Genomic DNA, 17,169 nt, shown 5'->3' on the forward strand with positions numbered 1-17,169 from the left:
GCTCTCTCCCCTAGACCGGCCCTGCCCACCACTTCCATCTCTCTGACCTTCCCCTGAGACCTGCCCTGCCCACTGCTTGTACGTCTCTGACCCCTTCTCTGAGACCTGCCTTGCCCACCTCCCACATCTCTCTGCCCCCTCCCCTGACCTGACCTGCCCACCGCCCACACCTCTCTGCCCCTCCCCTGAGACCCACCCTGTCCACCTCTTTCTTTGGTCATCTGTTGTTATTCCTTGAAACATCGAGGATGGAATAAAAGCTGAGTTTACTCCAGGGTGAGGAAAGAAAGGAGCCACCAACCCCCCTGCAAAGCTCAGTGCCCCAGAGAAAACCTGCCCCCTGCTATCGCAATCACTGATGTACTGGGGATATGACAGGAAAGGGACTGTCTGAATGATCAAGGCAAGAAATGGACAACAAGCTACAGCTATGTCATTAACCACAAACTGGGCAGCCCGGGGGGGGCAAGTGGGGCAATTTGTCCCAGGTCCCAGGCCCTCAGGGGCCCCCACGAGAGTTTTTGGGGCCCCTGGGGTGGGGTCCTTCACTCGCTCTGGGAGCCCCAGAAAACTGTTGCGGGGCCCGGGCCCCCGCAGCTTCTTCCGCTCCCGGTCTTCGCCCTGAAGACCTAGCTGCACTTCGGTGGTGGGTCCCGTTTTGGTGGCAATTCAGCTGCAGGGGCCCCCACTGAGTCTTCGAGGCACTTCGGCAGCGGATCCAGGAGCAGAAGGACCCCATGCTGCCGAATTACCGCTGAAGCGGAGGCACCCCGCCGCCAAAGACTCCAGGCCCCAGAATCCTCTGGGAGGCCCTGACCACAAACGCACTCGCCTCATGCTCCAGCCAGGAGGGAGAGGAGCAGGAATTCTTGCTGTTCAGCCATGCACACACTTACACAATGGCACAGCAGTTTGTGTGTTGTGGAAGCTGGTCTGAGGAAACCACTGGAATTGATCACTCGGTGAGAGCAGAACTAGAGTGCAGTGAGAGCCCCATGTCAAGCAAGTAGTTGTGGCCAAGTGGTTAAGGCGATGGACTAAAAATCCATTGTAGTTTCCCTGTGCAGATTCAAGTCCTGCTAACTACAGAGGAAGTTGTGGTCCTTTAATTTCAGTGGAGCTGGGTCTTGTCTCACTTTCATGCTAGGCCTACACTAAAGGGGGATGTGGCTTTAGTTAAAGTGTTTTAATTGAACAGCTGTTGCATGTCCATCCTGTGTCACCAGAGCACATCCATGCTAGCATCTCTTGGATGGCCACAGAGAGCAGTGCATTGTGGTAACTATCCCACTGTGCAACTGGCTGCAGGGTGCTTTGGGAAGGGTTTGCAATGCCTCACGGGCTGGTACAGCATCACATGATGCAGGTTTCTATCCCATTGTTCCATGGGCATAGACTCATAGGTCAGAAGGGACCAATCTGATCATCTAGTCTGACCTCCTGCACAAGGCAGGCCACAGAACCCCACCCATCCAATTTTATAACAACCCCTATCCCAGGACCGAGTTATTGAAATCCTCAAAATTGGTTTGAAGACCTCAAGCTGCAGAGAAACCACCAGCAAGCGACCCGTGCCCCACGCTGCAGGGGAAGGCGAAAAACCTCCAGGGCCCCTGCCAATCCGCCCTGGAGGAAAATTCCTTCCCGACCCTACTAGATTGCCAGCTGCTTTTCAACTGCAATGTGCGTGGTGGGGTAGAGAGCATGTGTGTGTGGGGAGGAGAGACAGTGTGTGCATTGCAGAAGAGTGAGTGTGTCGGCACACTGTCTCTAAGTTCAGACAGCTGCTGGAAGCAACCAGTCCTGAGGCAGGGGACAGCCCCGAGATCAGCCCCCCTTCTCTCACTGGCTCAGCTCAGCACAGCACAGCACTTTCTGTCACACACACACACACACATACACATACATGTACACAATGCTGCCTGCATAGCTCTGTGTCAGGGGTGCTGGAACAGGGGGGTTAGAGGGCCATGGCCCCACCACTCTTTACTGGCTGTTAGGACAAATGATGGAGGGGGGGAATGGTGCAGTCTTGGGAAGAGGCGTTCTGTGGGTGTGGCCTCGAGGGGAGAGGTGCTGTGAGTGGGGGTCCTTAAGGAAGGAGTGTCATGGGGGTGCACAGTTCGGATAACGGTGCCCCCCCCTCACTGTAAAGAAGCTTCTGCTGCCCCTGCTCTGTGTTCGCACAGCGGGAGAGAGCAGCATCCACTGCAGTAATTTGCTCCCCAGGACTCCGGCAGGGGCGCTCGGGAGGTGATTTAAAGGGCCTGGGGTCCAACTGCAGCAGGGAGCCGTGGGCCCTTTAAATCACCAGCCTGGGGAAGACGGGCCAGGCTGGCACAGCGTACTGGCTCTTGCCAGCACTTCATACCAGAACACACCGGCTTACTTTCACCTCCGGAAGGTCCTCACGTGGATCAATAACTGGTTAAAAGATAGGAAACAAAGGGTAGGACTAAATGGTCAGTTTTCAGGATGGAAACAGGTATCTAGTGGTGTCTGTACTGGGACCAGGACTAGTCAACATATTAATAAATGATCTGCTGAACAGTGAGGTGACAAAATTTACAGATGATCCAAAACTACTGGCTTGCTTCCTAGAATGAACGCTCCTTGAGTGAGGTGATCCACAGGGAGTAGCTCAAACCTCCAAAGTGCCTGGCCAGGGGCAGGACATTAGCACAGCAAGGGAGGGGTGTGGCAGTGACATCACAAAGGCCTTTTGCAGGACCTCAGACTATTGGTCAAAGGTGGTGGGGAGGTGATGACCTCACAGAGAGATGCTGACATCAGCCAGGCAGGAGAGGGGCGAGGGGCCAGGGAAACCTCAGAGACCCCTGTGGCTTTGCTACAGCAAGTCTCCTTCTCCAGGTCTCTCTTTGAGGACTGAGAGAGTATTCGGGTTCACGTACGTGAGCGACAGGAGGAACCTCTTTCAAGTTTTCCCCTTCCCTTTGCCTGATTTTACTAGAAAACAGTCATCCCTGTTTAGAAGGTAAGAGCCTCCTCGAGGTTTGAAACCTGTTCAGTCTGATCCATCTGGTGACAGTTGAATTCTAGGCATGGAAAACACGAGCTTAAGGAGCCTGAATTTTATTCCACACCTGAGATTTTGTCCCTTAGAATCACTGGGGACATTAGGGTTTGTCCTTTTTGTTTCACCTTTTCCTCCATCCATCCCTTCCTCCTTTCTCTGTCTCTTGCTTCTTTTGTCCTTTCACCTGTTCCCCTCCCAACACCAAGAGTGAGGGGTGTGTGTGTGTGTCTGTGTGTTGCGGGGGAGTGCTCTGTAGCTCCCACTCTGGGAGGTCCACCCAAAAATGTGCAGCTGAGATAGTGCTCGGGCAGTGATCCCCACCAGTGACCTGGGACATCCTTTGGCCTCTGGTGAGAACCCTCAGCCTCCCATCCTCAGTCTCTACCCTGATTGGCTGAGCAGGGGGTTATTGACAAGGAGGAGACTCAGGTCCTTGTTCTTCTCTTTTAAGACCAAGTAAATAAGTCATAACCAGTCATATGTTTGAAGAATTTTGCTGCTTCTCTGCATTAATGGTCTCTGAGCAGTTCGTGATTCTCTCTAACATTGCAGTTCTCCTCAGATACTTGCTGAATAATTACTGTGCACTCTTGTTGGTCTTGAGCTCATGTGAGAGCACTTTACTCAGGTCATTCCATGTCTGAAATTCAAGATCTGATGGTTAGTTTCAAAATCAGGGCTCTTGAGTCCTTTTCCCAACTCTGCCACTGACTGGCTGTGTGACCTAAGACAAGTCAATTCTCCTTTCTCAGCCTTAGCTTCTCCCTCTTTCAAGTAGGGATAATAATGATCCGGTCTTACCTACCTCAACACACACACTGTCTCTCCCCGCACACAAACAGTCTCCACACTGCAGTTGAAAGGCAGCTGGCAATCTAGTAGGATGCCCGTGGAACAATGGGATAGAGAAACCTGCATCACTGAAAGTACAGCCATGAAGACACCACACACCAGCCTTCCCTAGCTGGCAAAAATCAAACCTCCACAGAAAGACCCCTATGGTGTCATACCCCAGCTCCCTAAGCCCTCAGCCACAACCACTTAACACAGGGGCCTTTCTACACTCTGGTTCTGTTCTCACTGAAGGGTCATTTCCAATTGTTTGCTCAGACCAGCTTCCCCAGCACACTCACTGCTGTGCAGCTCTGTACATGTGGCCATGGCTGAACAGCAAGAATTCCTGCCCATTTCCCTACTGGCTGGAGCATGGTTAGAGTGTGTTTGTGGTTAATGATGTCGCTGTAGATTGTTGGTTTCCTGCCTTGGGAATTCAGACAGTCCCTTTCCCAACATATCTCCAGCACATCAGTCCCTGGCTGGGTCTCCTGCGCAGTAGAAAACATCCCTTGTTTGGTGCTGCCAAGGGGAACGTGCAGAGCTGAGATGTCCCTCGGCTTGGATCAAAGGGGGATGTTGGATGGAATTTATCACACAACCCTCCCTGCTCCCCAGAGCCCCATGGGGAGAATCTAGAGAAGGGGGAGTCATTTCTCCCCTGCACTCCCAGAAGAGCTGCTAGGACTCCTTCCTGCCAGCTACTCACCCCTGGATTCCATCTCAGCTCCTGGGATCTTTCTGCTCCAAAGGCTCCAGAGGCCTGGGGTGGGGAGGGCGTCACTGCACAGTCTGAAACACAAGGGAGGTTTCTGGAATTGAAGGAAGGAGCAGAAAATGGAGAGGAAAGAAACAGAGAGAAAACGCCTCATCTCTCTCCCCTCCCGCTCCCAGCAAGAAATGTTATCAAGGATCAGCGTTAGGGGAAATGGTGCCCTGGGCAAAACTTGTACTTTAGCACTTCCCCATCGCCCGTAGACGATCCCCCTCCCCCTTTCCCCCCAGCTCCTGCACTCCCAACTCTTGCACCTCCTTCACCCCTATCTCCTGTCCCCTCCTGTGCCCTAACCCCTACACTGTGTCCCCTTTGCCCTTAAGTCCCACACTCCCTTCCTGTGCTACCAGCCACTGCCCCTCCGCTGCACCCCCTTCACCCCTAACCCCTGCACCCCCTCCTGCACCCACGTGGGGACAGTGACCTCGGTGCATGGAGCAGCTCGCATTGCTGCCCGCTCCTCCCTGGAAGGCTGCTCCTCCGGGCACCCCTAGGAGCTGTGGGGGCAAGAAGCGACATCATCTGAGTTCCCTGCATCTGGGTCACTTTCCTCAGCCAGGCTGCATAAGGGGAGGGCAGAGAGCAGCAGCTTCTGATGCTCCCCTCACAGCACAGCCCAGGTGGGGAAAGTGACCAGGACGCATGGAGCACATAGTGTTGCTCCTCTCTCCCCCCAACCCTCTATGGGGCCATGGAGGAGCACTGGAGCAGGGGAGAGCAGTGAGCACCTTTGCACTGGCACACAGTGCCCTTTGACCCCCTGAAGTCCTGGGCGGCTGCCGGAGGGCCCCACCCCTAAGGCCAGCCAGGCTCCCCAGCACAAACAGCAGAGAACACAGAGAGACTGGCCACACACTGAGCAGCGGTAGCCTGGGCAGCACATAATGGAGGCTCGGGGGGGCTCAGCCTCCCCAAACCTTGTGTCACCAAGGGGCAGTGGAGCCCATGACTAGGGGCCCTGGAGAAATTAGGTCCCCCTGGAAAAGTCTCCCCCATGTCAGCCCCAGGGCTGGAGGAGCTCTCACTCCGTGCTACGGCCCGGGGGCTGCAGCAGGGGCACAGAGCTTCTCTGGTCTTGGGGCCACAGCGGGGCAGGGGTAAAGGAGTGACAGGGTGGGGCTAGTGGGGGAAGGGGTGGAACAGAGGTGACATAGTGGATGGGGCCGTGGGTGGAAGGTGTGGCAGGGGGCAGAGCCACAGACAGAAGTGAGGGGGCCTAGTTCCAGTGCTGGGGCCCCTGCACTTGTTCTCCCTTTCCCTGGGCTTTGGCATCACTAGCCCCTGCTTAACGTGTAGGGTTCAGTGGTCCCCAAAATGTGGGGCATGACTCCTAGGGGAACAAAGAGGAAGATTCATAGGAGAACCTCAGGGGCTGAGCCAGACTCCATGGAGGGAGCACCAGTCAGCCTGACTCTGTCCCAGCTCTTTTCCAACCCCACCCTCAGCCAGGGCCCCTGACTGCCAGCTCGGCCTCGACCCCCTTACCCCTGTCTGCACCCCTTTCTTCAGCAAGCAACACCCCACTCCCAGCCCCAGTTTTCAACTGTGGCTCCGAGGGCCCACAGCCATGGATAAGAGGGCACAGTGTGAAATGTTTGGGGACCACTGCTTTAGGGTGACGTTCTGAATCACTTCTATGCAGTCCAATAAAAGCTATTCCTCACCCATCAGGACCGACTAAGTATGTTCTGCTGCCCTTCACTCATGCAGGAAGGATAATAACATTTCATACCACTCAGTGCTAAAGTGATTTGTAACCCGCCACCAGCTAAAACTGGTCATTTTGGGGAAGCGGCCCCATGATGCTGCATACCTAGGCAGAGTAGGTGTGTCTATGCAAACACGGTCTGTTCCTGAAGCCTTTCCCACAGCTGGTCACTAGGTGTGAGGGGGGAGCTCATTCAGCCCCTGCTTCCGCTTAGTATTTAAAAACACCTTAGTGTCCCTATCTCTGCTGGCCTTAGATTTCTCATCCTGTCCATTTCCTGACATCTCAGATGAGGTGGCCGAGTGGTTAAGGCGATGGACTGCTAATCCATTGTGCTCTGCATGCATGGGTTCAAATCCCATCCTCATTGGATGCATTTAGTCTTCACTCCTCCTTTCTAGACCACCATCTCCTCCTTTGGTACAATGACAGATCAAACAATGTTGCTTCCTGCAAACAAAACCCTGCTCAGAAACCCCTCTGCTTTAAATAAAATGTCTAAATCTCAGATTTCTAAAAAAAAAAAATTCTCTACTCCTGTATGTCTTAGCTTTTATATCAAAAGGTAACAGCCTCATAATCTCCCCCAAACACCCTGAGACCTCCCCAAATTATTAAAATACCCCAGTTCTCAGCAAGGCCATGACAGTGACCCACAGCTAGAGTGTCTAGGCTAAGCTGTTCTGAAGGAGGCAACTCAAACATTTTCTCCCTGCTTCCCTTGGCAAGGTCTGACTGGGAAAACAAAATTCCCCAAACTGAAAATTTTCAGCTGAAAAACCAGTACTAGCTATTTGGGGACTTTGGTTTGAATGTATTATTATTATTATCTTCTGATTTATGAATCAGTTTTGTCATCCAGGTGTGTTTCCAGCTGTTGATTTGTGGGGGAGAGATGCCAAGTCATGATGTCTCTTCCCCTCTTTCATAGTTTCTTCCAACTTTCTAGAAAGCTCCTTTGCTATGATGTGAGTCAAGCAGTGTCCATTGTTGCTGTGTTATCTCGGTGAAGTCTGCATCGTACAAGGTTCCTGGGATAGTCCTTGGGACTGTAGCCACCTTTAATGGGCCAGCAGCGAGTGTGGCTCCTCCATTTTTGCACCTGAAAGGCTGGTGGGGGGCATTTCCCAACCTCATAACATATTTCTGTAATGCACACAGAGCAAACTTCATAACTTCCCAAACCAATGTGAGCACATAGAATGCAAGAAGACATTAAGGTTCAACAGATGAACAGTTCAAGATTTTTGAAATGATACCTCACCAGGCAGACTTTGTTCAAAACGTATCATCACTATATGAGAGTGGTGAATATGGGGCTACCAGGGTGCTGCTTTGAGCACAGCGTGCCACACCTGGGCTTCCATTGCAATGGGAACGTACCCTTAGAATCCATCTCTCCTGGGATAAAGATGGCAGCATGGCTGGCCTGGGTCATCTGACTTGGGCTCATGGAACTAAAGCTGAGAGGCTAAAAACTGTGGTGCAGATATTTGTGTTCACACTGAAGCCTGGGTTCAGAAACCCTCACCCCTTGTGGCGTCTCAGAGGTTGGGCTCAAGTCCATATGTCTGCACTGTAATTTTATAGTCTTGCAGTCCAAGTCCCATAACCCTGAGTCAGCTGACCTGGGCTTTGAGACAGGTGACCTGGGTGTTTTAATCATAGTGTAGACATAACATTAGGATAGGTCTAGGAGCCCAGAAGGTTGGGAGGGAGTTTAGCAAGCGGAAATGGTAAAACTGCAGGGAAGTATTACCCTGGACTCGTGGCAGTTCTCCATTGGTCTGTCTGCTTTTGAGGCAGGGATAGTAACTGCCAGTGATGCCCTGTTGAGTGGCTTTTGGGGTACCTGCTCTTGGCTGTTGTCAGAAGGACCTTTGGTCTAGCCCAGTGTGGGTTTTCTTATGGTTTAAATTACACACACAGGCACTGATAACAGAGTTACTGAACGTTTGGGAGTTAGGAGCTGGTAGGTCAGTGGTCCAGTCCCCTCATGGATGACCCCCTCCCTCGGGACAGGGGCAGGTCTGAGCTCTCACACCAAATGCTCGTTGTGGCTGCCAGAATCTGTGGCCAGCTCATTTAATTTATGCTGAGGGTTGAGTCCTGCTTTGTGCCCAGTGTCTGAGAATGAAAATCCTAAACCACCCTATGAAATAATGAATGCAGCAGGATGTGCTATTGTCCCTGCCCCAAAGCAGGCAGACCAATGGAGAAATGCCATTGAGTCCAGGGTAATACTTCATTGCGGTTGTACCTTTTTTGCTTGCTAAACTCCCTCCCAACTTTGAGGGGGTGCAGAGCCCAGTATTGAGCCTGAGCTGAGACATCTACACTGCAAATTTACCACCCCACGGCCAAAGCCTCGGGAGCCTGAGCTGGCATGGGGCAGCCCTGGGTGTTTCATTGCAGCGTGGACATAGCGTAGTATTATGTCTGCACTGTCGTAAACACACCCAAGTCACTATTCTGAAACCCTGGGTCAGTTGATTCAGGCTTGTGGGGCTTGTGCTGCAGGGTTATAAAATTACAGTCTAGACACTTGGGCTTGAGCCCAGCCTCCGAGACCCCACAAGGGGTGAGGGTCTCCGAGCCTGGGCTCTAGTCTGAGCCCAAATATCTGCACTGCAGTTTTTAGCCTCACAACCTGAGCCCCAGGAGTCCAAGTCAGATGATCCAGGCCAGCCGGGCCACACTGCTTTTATTACATTATAGATGCCCTCTCAGGGTATGTCTACATTGCAATGTAAGCCCAGGGTTAGCAGAAGTCATGTCAGCAGCCCCAACGCATAAACATAAACCAAGAGGAAAAGACCCACCCCCAAATAAGCTGGGCAGTGTCCTTCTCCCTACGGTTCATAAGTCCAGCAACCAAAAGTCCTTTAACATGAGCCATCCCCTCTCTGCACCCCACTCACAGCTGTTGTCCTTAGTCAGTGCAAGCCCAGAGGTGCCTCTGTAGAGTTCACCTGCCATCCTGGGTGGAAAGGGGGGAAAATAAGAAGGCACTATTCTCACTATGTTGTCTAGGGACTCACTCATCCCTCCACAGCCACCCTGTCCTAACACTGATCTAACCCCTAAATTTTAGTATTAGGACCCAGGCACCGGCCCATTTGGCTTTCGAACCCCTGTCCCCTGCCTAGCAAGTGCTATTGAACTGAGCGTGAGTCCCTCAGTCGGGGTCTGCCGAGCACAGTTGTGCTGCCCTCAATTTACACAACAAGGATAACAACGCTTTATTTCTCCTGCCCCAATAACAAGGAGACTGGGAATCCAACACCAGGCAAAAGTGATCATTTCGGTCAGCAATCCAACATATTTCCAACATACTGTAAAATCCACATGCAGACTCATACACGAAACCTTGCAAGAAAATCTTCCTGAGGGGGTCTGAAGCACCTGCTGCTGGAGGGAAGGAGGGAGCTGTGGGTTGGATTGAAGGGCACTGGGAATAGGAGGGGGCTGTGGGTTGGGATTGAGGAGCAGCGTGAGGAGGAGGGGCCTGTGGGTTGGGATTGAGGGGGCTGTGGGTAGGGACAGAGGAGAAGGGTGAAGAGGAGTAGGCTCTGGCTGGGAGTGAGAAGCAGTGTGCATAGGAGGGACTGAAGTTTGGGACTGAGGGGCACTGGGAAAAGAGGGGACATGGGTTTAGGCTGAAGAGCATCGTCATTTGGGGATCCAGCAGGAAAGGGGAAAGCAGCAGGTGATTCTAATTCCTAGGGATATTCTATGTGTTTGTATGTGTGTGTGTGTGCAGGGAAGGAACATGCTATATGCCCAGAGGCCTTTATTCCTCCAGGCTGCAAGGACAGAGGGGCTGTCAGGAAGTTGCCCCTTCAAACCCACACACAAAAAGGCCCTTCTGAGGAAAGGGAAAATCCTGAAGAGAAAAAGTTATGTCAAAGAGGACTCCAGAGAGACAGCTTAAGATCATGGGGAGTAATTTATCACCTGACCAGGGACTTGAAGCCTAGACCCTCAGATTAAAAATCTGATGCTCTGCCAACTGAGCTTGCCAGACTTACAAAATAAAAGGGCAACTTGGTGTGAAGGAGAACTAGTCAAGAAAACAAGAGTGGGAAACAGTAGGGAAAACCTGCTGCTCTCTCTGGCCTGGTCAACACTACAAGTTTATATCTAATTTAGCAGCATTAAATCGCATTAACCCTGCACCCGTCCACACAACGAAGCCCTTTATATCGATATAAAGGGCTCTTAATACCGATATCTGTACTCCTCCCCGACGAGGGGAGTAGTGCTGAAATCGGTATTTGCCATGTCGGATTAGGGTTAGTGTGGCCGCAATTCAGCAGTATTGGCCCCCTTTGAGCTCTGCTTGCAGAGGCAATAAAGTCAGTGTTGTTTCAAATTCCTGCATTCTTTATTACTTCATCACACAAACAAGGGGATAACTGCCACAGTAGCCCAGGAGGGGTGGGGGAGGAGGGAAGCAAAGGGTGGGGTTGTTGCAGGGGCACCCCCTGGAATGGCATGCAGCTCATCATTTCTGCGGGATGTCTGGGGCTCTGACCCAGAGTGGCCGTTTGCCTCTCTGGTTCTTTAGTAGGCTTGCCTGATAGTCTAGACAGGACTGACTCTCTCTTTAGACAAATCTCAAAGAAGGGAATGACCTGGGGAGTCATTCCCATTTTTGTCCATGCACCCTTGGCCAGCCTCATCGAGGCCGGCCAGGAGCACCCATGACAGCAGAAGATGGTTCAGTATAACTGGTAACTGTCATTGTCAACTTGCAAAGCAGCAGACGGGACGGTATGGCTGGTAACCATCTTTGCTAACTTACAGAAGGCAAGGGGATGCTGCTGTGTAGTGCTGCAGTACCGCGTCTGTCAGCATCATCCAGTAGTCATACGGTGACGGTGAAAAAAGGCTGAATGGGCTCCATGGTTGCCATGCTATGGCGTCTGCCCAGGCAATCCAGGGAAAAGGGCGCGAAATGATGGTCTGCCATTGCTTTCACGGAGGAAGGACTGAGTGATGACATTTACCCAGAATCACCCACAACACTGTTTTTGCCCCATCAGGCATTGGGACCTCAACCCAGAATTCCAATGGGTGGGAGAGACTGCAGAATCTATGGGATAACTACCCACAGTGCAACGCTCCGGAAATTGACACTCGCCTCAGTGTATATGGACGCACACCACCGAACTAATGTGCTTAGTGTGTCCGCGTGCACTCGACGTTATACAATCTGTTTCCAAAAACTGGTTTCTGTAAAATCGGAATAATCCCGTAGTGTAGACATACCCTGTGATTAACAACTTTGGTGGCTAATTGAAAGGCTGATGGTTCAAACCCAAGTGAAGATGGAGGTGGTTTTTTTTAGTGATGAGAATCCAGTTCATTTTAATGGGCAGAAAATCTCCTCAGTGCTTGTCTATCCTCATTTTGCAAGCATAAGTGGCACTTTCACCAGATGCATTGGTGGTATAGTGGTGAGCTTAGCTGCCTTCCATGCAGTTGACCTGGGTTCAATTCCCAGCCAGTGCAGTAATTTGATGTTTTCTCTGCTGGGAATTAGTTTAATTTCAGTCACAGTTTATCAATGGAATGAGAGAATCAATGTTCTGCAGGTCATTCAACACACAATGGAGGAAGAAAGGGGTGGGACTAGACAATGAGCAGGTGGAGTTATCCTGGTATTACAATGTTTGGTTTATTTTTTTTTAAAACTTCCTTTACTTCCCTCTCCCTTTTAGACTCAGAGCCTTTAAGGTCAGAAAGGACCAATGTGATCATCTAGTCCAACCTGCTGCACCTTACAGGCCAAAAGACCCCCCTCCTCTCCTGTAATAGACCCAGTAGGGAAGGCAGCTCTGTGCACTGCCCCTACTCCAGGCAGCACATGGACGACCTCTGCCCCCCTCCCCTAATGGGTGTGCAGAGATGTGCCAGCAGCACTAAGGTGGCTCCCTGCCCACTCTGCCTCCGTCCCTCCGTGTCACTCCCAGAAATGGCCAGCATGTCTCGGCATCCCCTGGGGCGAGGGGGAGTGTCTCCATTCATTGCCCCTGCCCCAAGTACCAACTCTGCAGCCCCCATTGGCCAGGAATCACCACCCTCTGTCCTGCAGGGCTTGAGCTTATAGCAGCTGTTACCCAAAATTGGGCCAGCTAGTAAGCGTAGGGAGGACTAATGACCCACCAGAGTTTGGCAGAAAGCAGCAGGTTTATTATACTGACAGCTAAGCTCAAAAGAAGAAGGCGGGGGGGAGCGTCACACTCGCATACTCATGCTCCCAGGACAGGCACAGCACTGGAGATGTCAGGATTCTGCAAGTTAAGTGTCCGACACTGCAGCTATGGACGGTGCGATGAAGGTAAGTCTTCCTGAGGCACAATGAAATACAACGCAGAGAACCACTGGCCAGGCGGTCCGGGCAAAGGGCATTCACTGGAGGTACAAGCTTGTGAGTGACTCCTGAGCACGTGGCCCCTTCTCCTTTTAAGGACCTGCACCTAATGGCCTGTGACTAGAGATGACTTGGCTGCATCTGGTTGGTCACGCTCCACTTTGGGCAGTGTCCATGCTCTGGGTGTGTAAGTGCTGCCTAATTAGAGTCCCAGACACCTTGTCTACCTGGAAGCTCTTCTGCTCTTCTAGCTGTTCAACTAGCCCATTCATCCCACAAGCATTCCAGGATGGGGAGGGGGAAAACCACTTCACAGGTATTCAGAGAGGGAGAGGAGACAAAAGCAGGAGGGAGGGAAGTATAACACACCTATCAAGCATACAGGTTATACATTGCATAGAAATCACTGCAGCTCCTACAACAGCAGGGACAGGTCAGTAGGAGCTGGGGAAAGGAAGCCATCAAGTTTCTGCCTGGTTTTAAACCAGGGACCTTTTGTGTGTTAAGCAAACATGATAACCACTACACTACAGAAACTCTGTTGCAGTGCTCTGCCCCTCCCTTCATAAGAATATAAGAATGGCCATACTGGGTCAGACCAAAGGTCCATCCAACCCCGCATCATATCTGCCAACAGTGGCCAATGCCAGGTGCCCCAGAGGGACTGAACCTGACAGGTAATGATCAAGTGATCTCTCTCCTGCCATCCATCTCCACCCTCTGACAAACAGAGGCTAGGGATACCATTCCTTACCCATCCTGGCTAATAGCCATTCATGGACTTAACCTCCATTAATTTATCTGCAAAAAGAACAAGGAGTAATTGTGGCACCTTAGAGACTAACAAATTTATTTGAGCATAAGATTTCATGGGCTAAAACCCACTTTATCGGATGCATGCAGTGGAAAATACAGCAGGAAGATATATAGATATAGATCTAGATACACACACACAAACACACACACAGAGAACATGAAAAAATGGTGTTGCCATACACACTATAACAAGAGTGAGCAGTTAAGGTGAGCTATTATCAGCAGGTGAAAAAACCTTTTGTAGTGATAATCGGGATGGCCTATTTCCAACAGTTGACAGGAAGGTTTGAGTAACAGTAGGGGGACAAATAAACATGGGGAAATAGTTTTACTTTGTTTAAAGCCCATCCACTCCCAGGTTTTATTCAAGCCTAATTTAATGGTGTCCACTTTGCAAATTAATTCCAATTCAGCAGTCTCTTGTGGGAGTCTGTTGTTGAAGGTTTTTTGTTGTAATATTGCGACTTTTAGGTCTGTAATCAAGTGACCAGGACGACTGAAGTGTTCTCCAACTGGTTTTTGAATGTTATAATTCTTGATGTCTGATTTGTGTCCTTTTATGTAGAGACTGTCTGGTCTGGCCAATGTACATGGCAGAGAGGCATTGCTGGCACATGATGGCATATATCACATTGGTAGATATGCAGGTGAATGAGCCTCTGATAGTGTGGCTGATGTGATTAGGTCCTATGATGGTGTCCCCTGAATAGATATGTGGACAGAGTTGGCAATGCGCTTTGTTGCAAGGATAGGTTCCTGGGTTAGTGTTTATGTTGTTTGGTTGCTGGTAAGTATTTGCTTCAGGTTGGGGGGCTGTCTGTAAGCAAGGACTGGCCTGTCTCCCAAGATCTGTGACAGTGAGGGATCATCCTTCAGGACAGGTTGTAGATCCTTGATGATGCACTGGAGAGGTTTTAGTTGGGGGGCTGAAGGTGACGGCTAGTGGGGTGTATTACTTTCTTCATTGGACCTGTCCTGTAGTAGGTGACTTCTGGGTACTCTTCTGGCTCTGTCAATCTGTTTCTTCACTTCAGCAGGTGGGTAGTGTACTTGTAAGAATGCTTGATAGAGATCTTGTAGGTGTTAGTCTCTTTCTGAGGAGCTGGAGCAAATGTGGTTGTATCTTAGAGCTTGGCTGTAGACAATGGATTGTGTGATGTGGTCTGGGTGAAAGCTGGAGGCACGTAGGTAAGTATAGCGGTCAGTATGTTTCCAGTATAGGGTGGTGTTTATGTGACCATTGCTTATTAGCACAGTAGTGTCCAGGAAGTGGATCTCTTGTGTGGACTGGTCCAGGCTGACATTGTAGATGGGATGGAAATTGTTGAAATCATGGTGGAATTCCTCAAGGGTTTTCTTTTCCATGAGTCCAGAAGATGAAGATGTCATCAGTGTAGGGCAAGTAGAGTGGGGGCATTAGGGGATGATAGCTGAGGAAGCGTTGTTCTAAGTCAGCCATAAAAATGTTGGCATGCTATGTGGCAATGCGAGTACCCATAACAGTGCCGCTGACTTGAAGGTATACATTGTCCCCAAATGTGAAATAGTTGTGGGTGAGGACAAAGTCACAAAGTTCAGCCACCAGGTTTGCCGTGACATTATTGGGGATACTGTTCCTGACGGCTTGTAGTCAGTCTTTGTGTGAAATGTTGGTGTAGAGGGCTTCTACCTCCATACTGGCCAGGATGGTGTTTTCTGGAAGATCACCAATGGATTGTAGTTTCCTCAGGAAGTCAGTGGCATCTCGAAGATAGCTGGGAGTGCTGGTAGCATAGGGCCTGAGGAGGGAGTCTACACAGCCAGACTATCCTGCTGTCAGGGTGCCATTGCCTGAAATGATGGGGCATCCAGGATTTCCAGGTTTATGGATCTTGGATAGCAGACAGAATACCCCTGCTGCTTTTTTGGCCTGCTGCTTCTCTGTCTGGGATGTTTTTGTCAGCCCTGGCACACAAAAATGGCATCATTGTGAGCGCCCACGAAGGCAAGATGAATTTTGGCTGCTTTGCTCAGCTTGACTTGCTTCCTCACCCCATTCCTGCCTTAGATCCTGGGTCACCTGGTGGCTGAAGATGGTCCATTGTCTCAAGCGCTGCCAGAGCCTGACATAGTGCTCCTGGGCAGCCTTTGCTCTGCACATGCCGGCCATGCACATTTGCAAATACTTTAAAGTGCCTGTCAGTAAGTTCTGTGGACTGTTGCTCACCTTCAGAGGAAGCTCCCTAAAATTGGCCTGTCTCACCCAGTGGTACATTGATCTCTGTTCAGATTGAGCCAAGGGTGGGGGGGGGGGCTAGCTGCTGTGGCCGCCACTGCTGTGAGGGCAGCCACTGTTGCGGATGAAGCCATCCTACAAGCACCTTCCACCAAGCCACCCACTGAAAATCCTGTAGGGTGTAAGGTGAGAGTAGAAGAACACTAGAGGGGGGGCCTCCCCCTTCCCTCATCATCGGCCATCTCATACCCGGAGTCACACCCAGTGGGGTAAAAATAATACAGCCATATCAGAAGAGTCAGTTGCGTTCTTTGTGGTTGCCCCACCATTTCCCTTGGGCCTGACCTGCCTTCCAGCTCAGCCACCACTGAGAGAGCCGTACAAGGCTTCAAAGCCCACAAAACCCAACCCCCCTTCTAATACGGCAGAAAAGCCACATGTCTTCTGACTAGGTAGGGACGTCCTATTGCCCCACAGGAAGTGAAAGGCCATCGTGTTCGGTCTCAGCAGCACTCATGGAGCAGGGGGAACACATGGCTGAGGAAATTCCCCACAGCCAAAAGATAGGTCTTGAGCATCACAACTTTGTAGGCTAATGACAAGGTCCACTTATGCCACTGGCTGAGCCTTTCCTCACAGGCCAGCAACCGCTTCTCCCAGTTCGCATTCCCCACCTCGTCCCCAACCAAATGATAGAAGGCCCAGCTCATCAACCTGTCCACTCTTGCAACCCTCCTCTTCCACCCTTACTGATAGGGAGGAGTATTGAGCCTCCCTCCCTTAGGCCCTTCAGCATTCCTGGGGACATCAACACTGCCCAAGTGACTTTGGGCCAGTAGGTCAACCAATAGGGCTGCCTCCTAGGCCAGGCTGCAGCCCAGCTTCAGGACTCAGAGGAAATGGAGCTCAGATTCCAGGCACAGCCAGGCTTCTGGATCAAACATCCCCCCTTGTGCTCAAGTTACAACAGCTAGCGGGCAAAAGACAGACTTTCATGGCCTTTGAGGAAGCAAGACAGAGCCTTGGAAGATCCAGTAGGATTAGGTGCCACAGAAATTGCTCTCAGATCCCACTGAGACTTCGACTCAGATTGCAGGATTCAAAGTCCTGAGTGCTGGCCCTTACACCATGGGACCAATAGGGAACACCCAGACCTCTGCTGAGTTCTGATGAGGATGACCCTGTGTGGGCAACCCTGCATTTGCTCACCAAGTTGTCATGCAGCAGTTTGCTGCAGCTCCCAGAGGCCTTTCTTAATCCAGACTGAGAGGCCAGTGGGCATGTGAGGAAGTTCCCCCTTCAGTCCTAGGCAATACATGGCCCTTCCTAGGAAAGGCCAAGTCCTGAAAAGGAGAAGCTGAAGTCAAGAAGCATCCTCAAAAGATGCCTTTTGAAGATCTTACAG

At 51.1% G+C, this 17,169-nt stretch overlaps 4 non-coding genes across 4 annotated transcripts; 3 read left to right on the forward strand and 1 right to left on the reverse strand.

Moving 5' to 3' along the window:
• Positions 1-1,006: 1,006 nt before the first annotated feature.
• On the forward strand, positions 1,007-1,088 carry TRNAF-AAA. The gene has a single exon. It is a non-coding gene; the product is annotated as a tRNA-Phe (tRNA).
• Positions 1,089-6,642: 5,554 nt separating this feature from the next.
• On the forward strand, positions 6,643-6,724 carry TRNAS-GCU. The gene has a single exon. It is a non-coding gene; the product is annotated as a tRNA-Ser (tRNA).
• A 5,075-nt stretch (positions 6,725-11,799) lies between these two features.
• On the forward strand, positions 11,800-11,871 carry TRNAG-UCC. Its single transcript has one exon. It is a non-coding gene; the product is annotated as a tRNA-Gly (tRNA).
• Positions 11,872-13,197: 1,326 nt separating this feature from the next.
• On the reverse strand, positions 13,198-13,270 carry TRNAV-AAC. The gene has a single exon. It is a non-coding gene; the product is annotated as a tRNA-Val (tRNA).
• Positions 13,271-17,169: the final 3,899 nt, after the last annotated feature.

The sequence above is a fragment of the Gopherus evgoodei genome, chromosome 5 (assembly GCF_007399415.2).
Source record: "Gopherus evgoodei ecotype Sinaloan lineage chromosome 5, rGopEvg1_v1.p, whole genome shotgun sequence".
In the NCBI taxonomy this organism is placed as follows: Eukaryota; Metazoa; Chordata; order Testudines; family Testudinidae; genus Gopherus; species Gopherus evgoodei.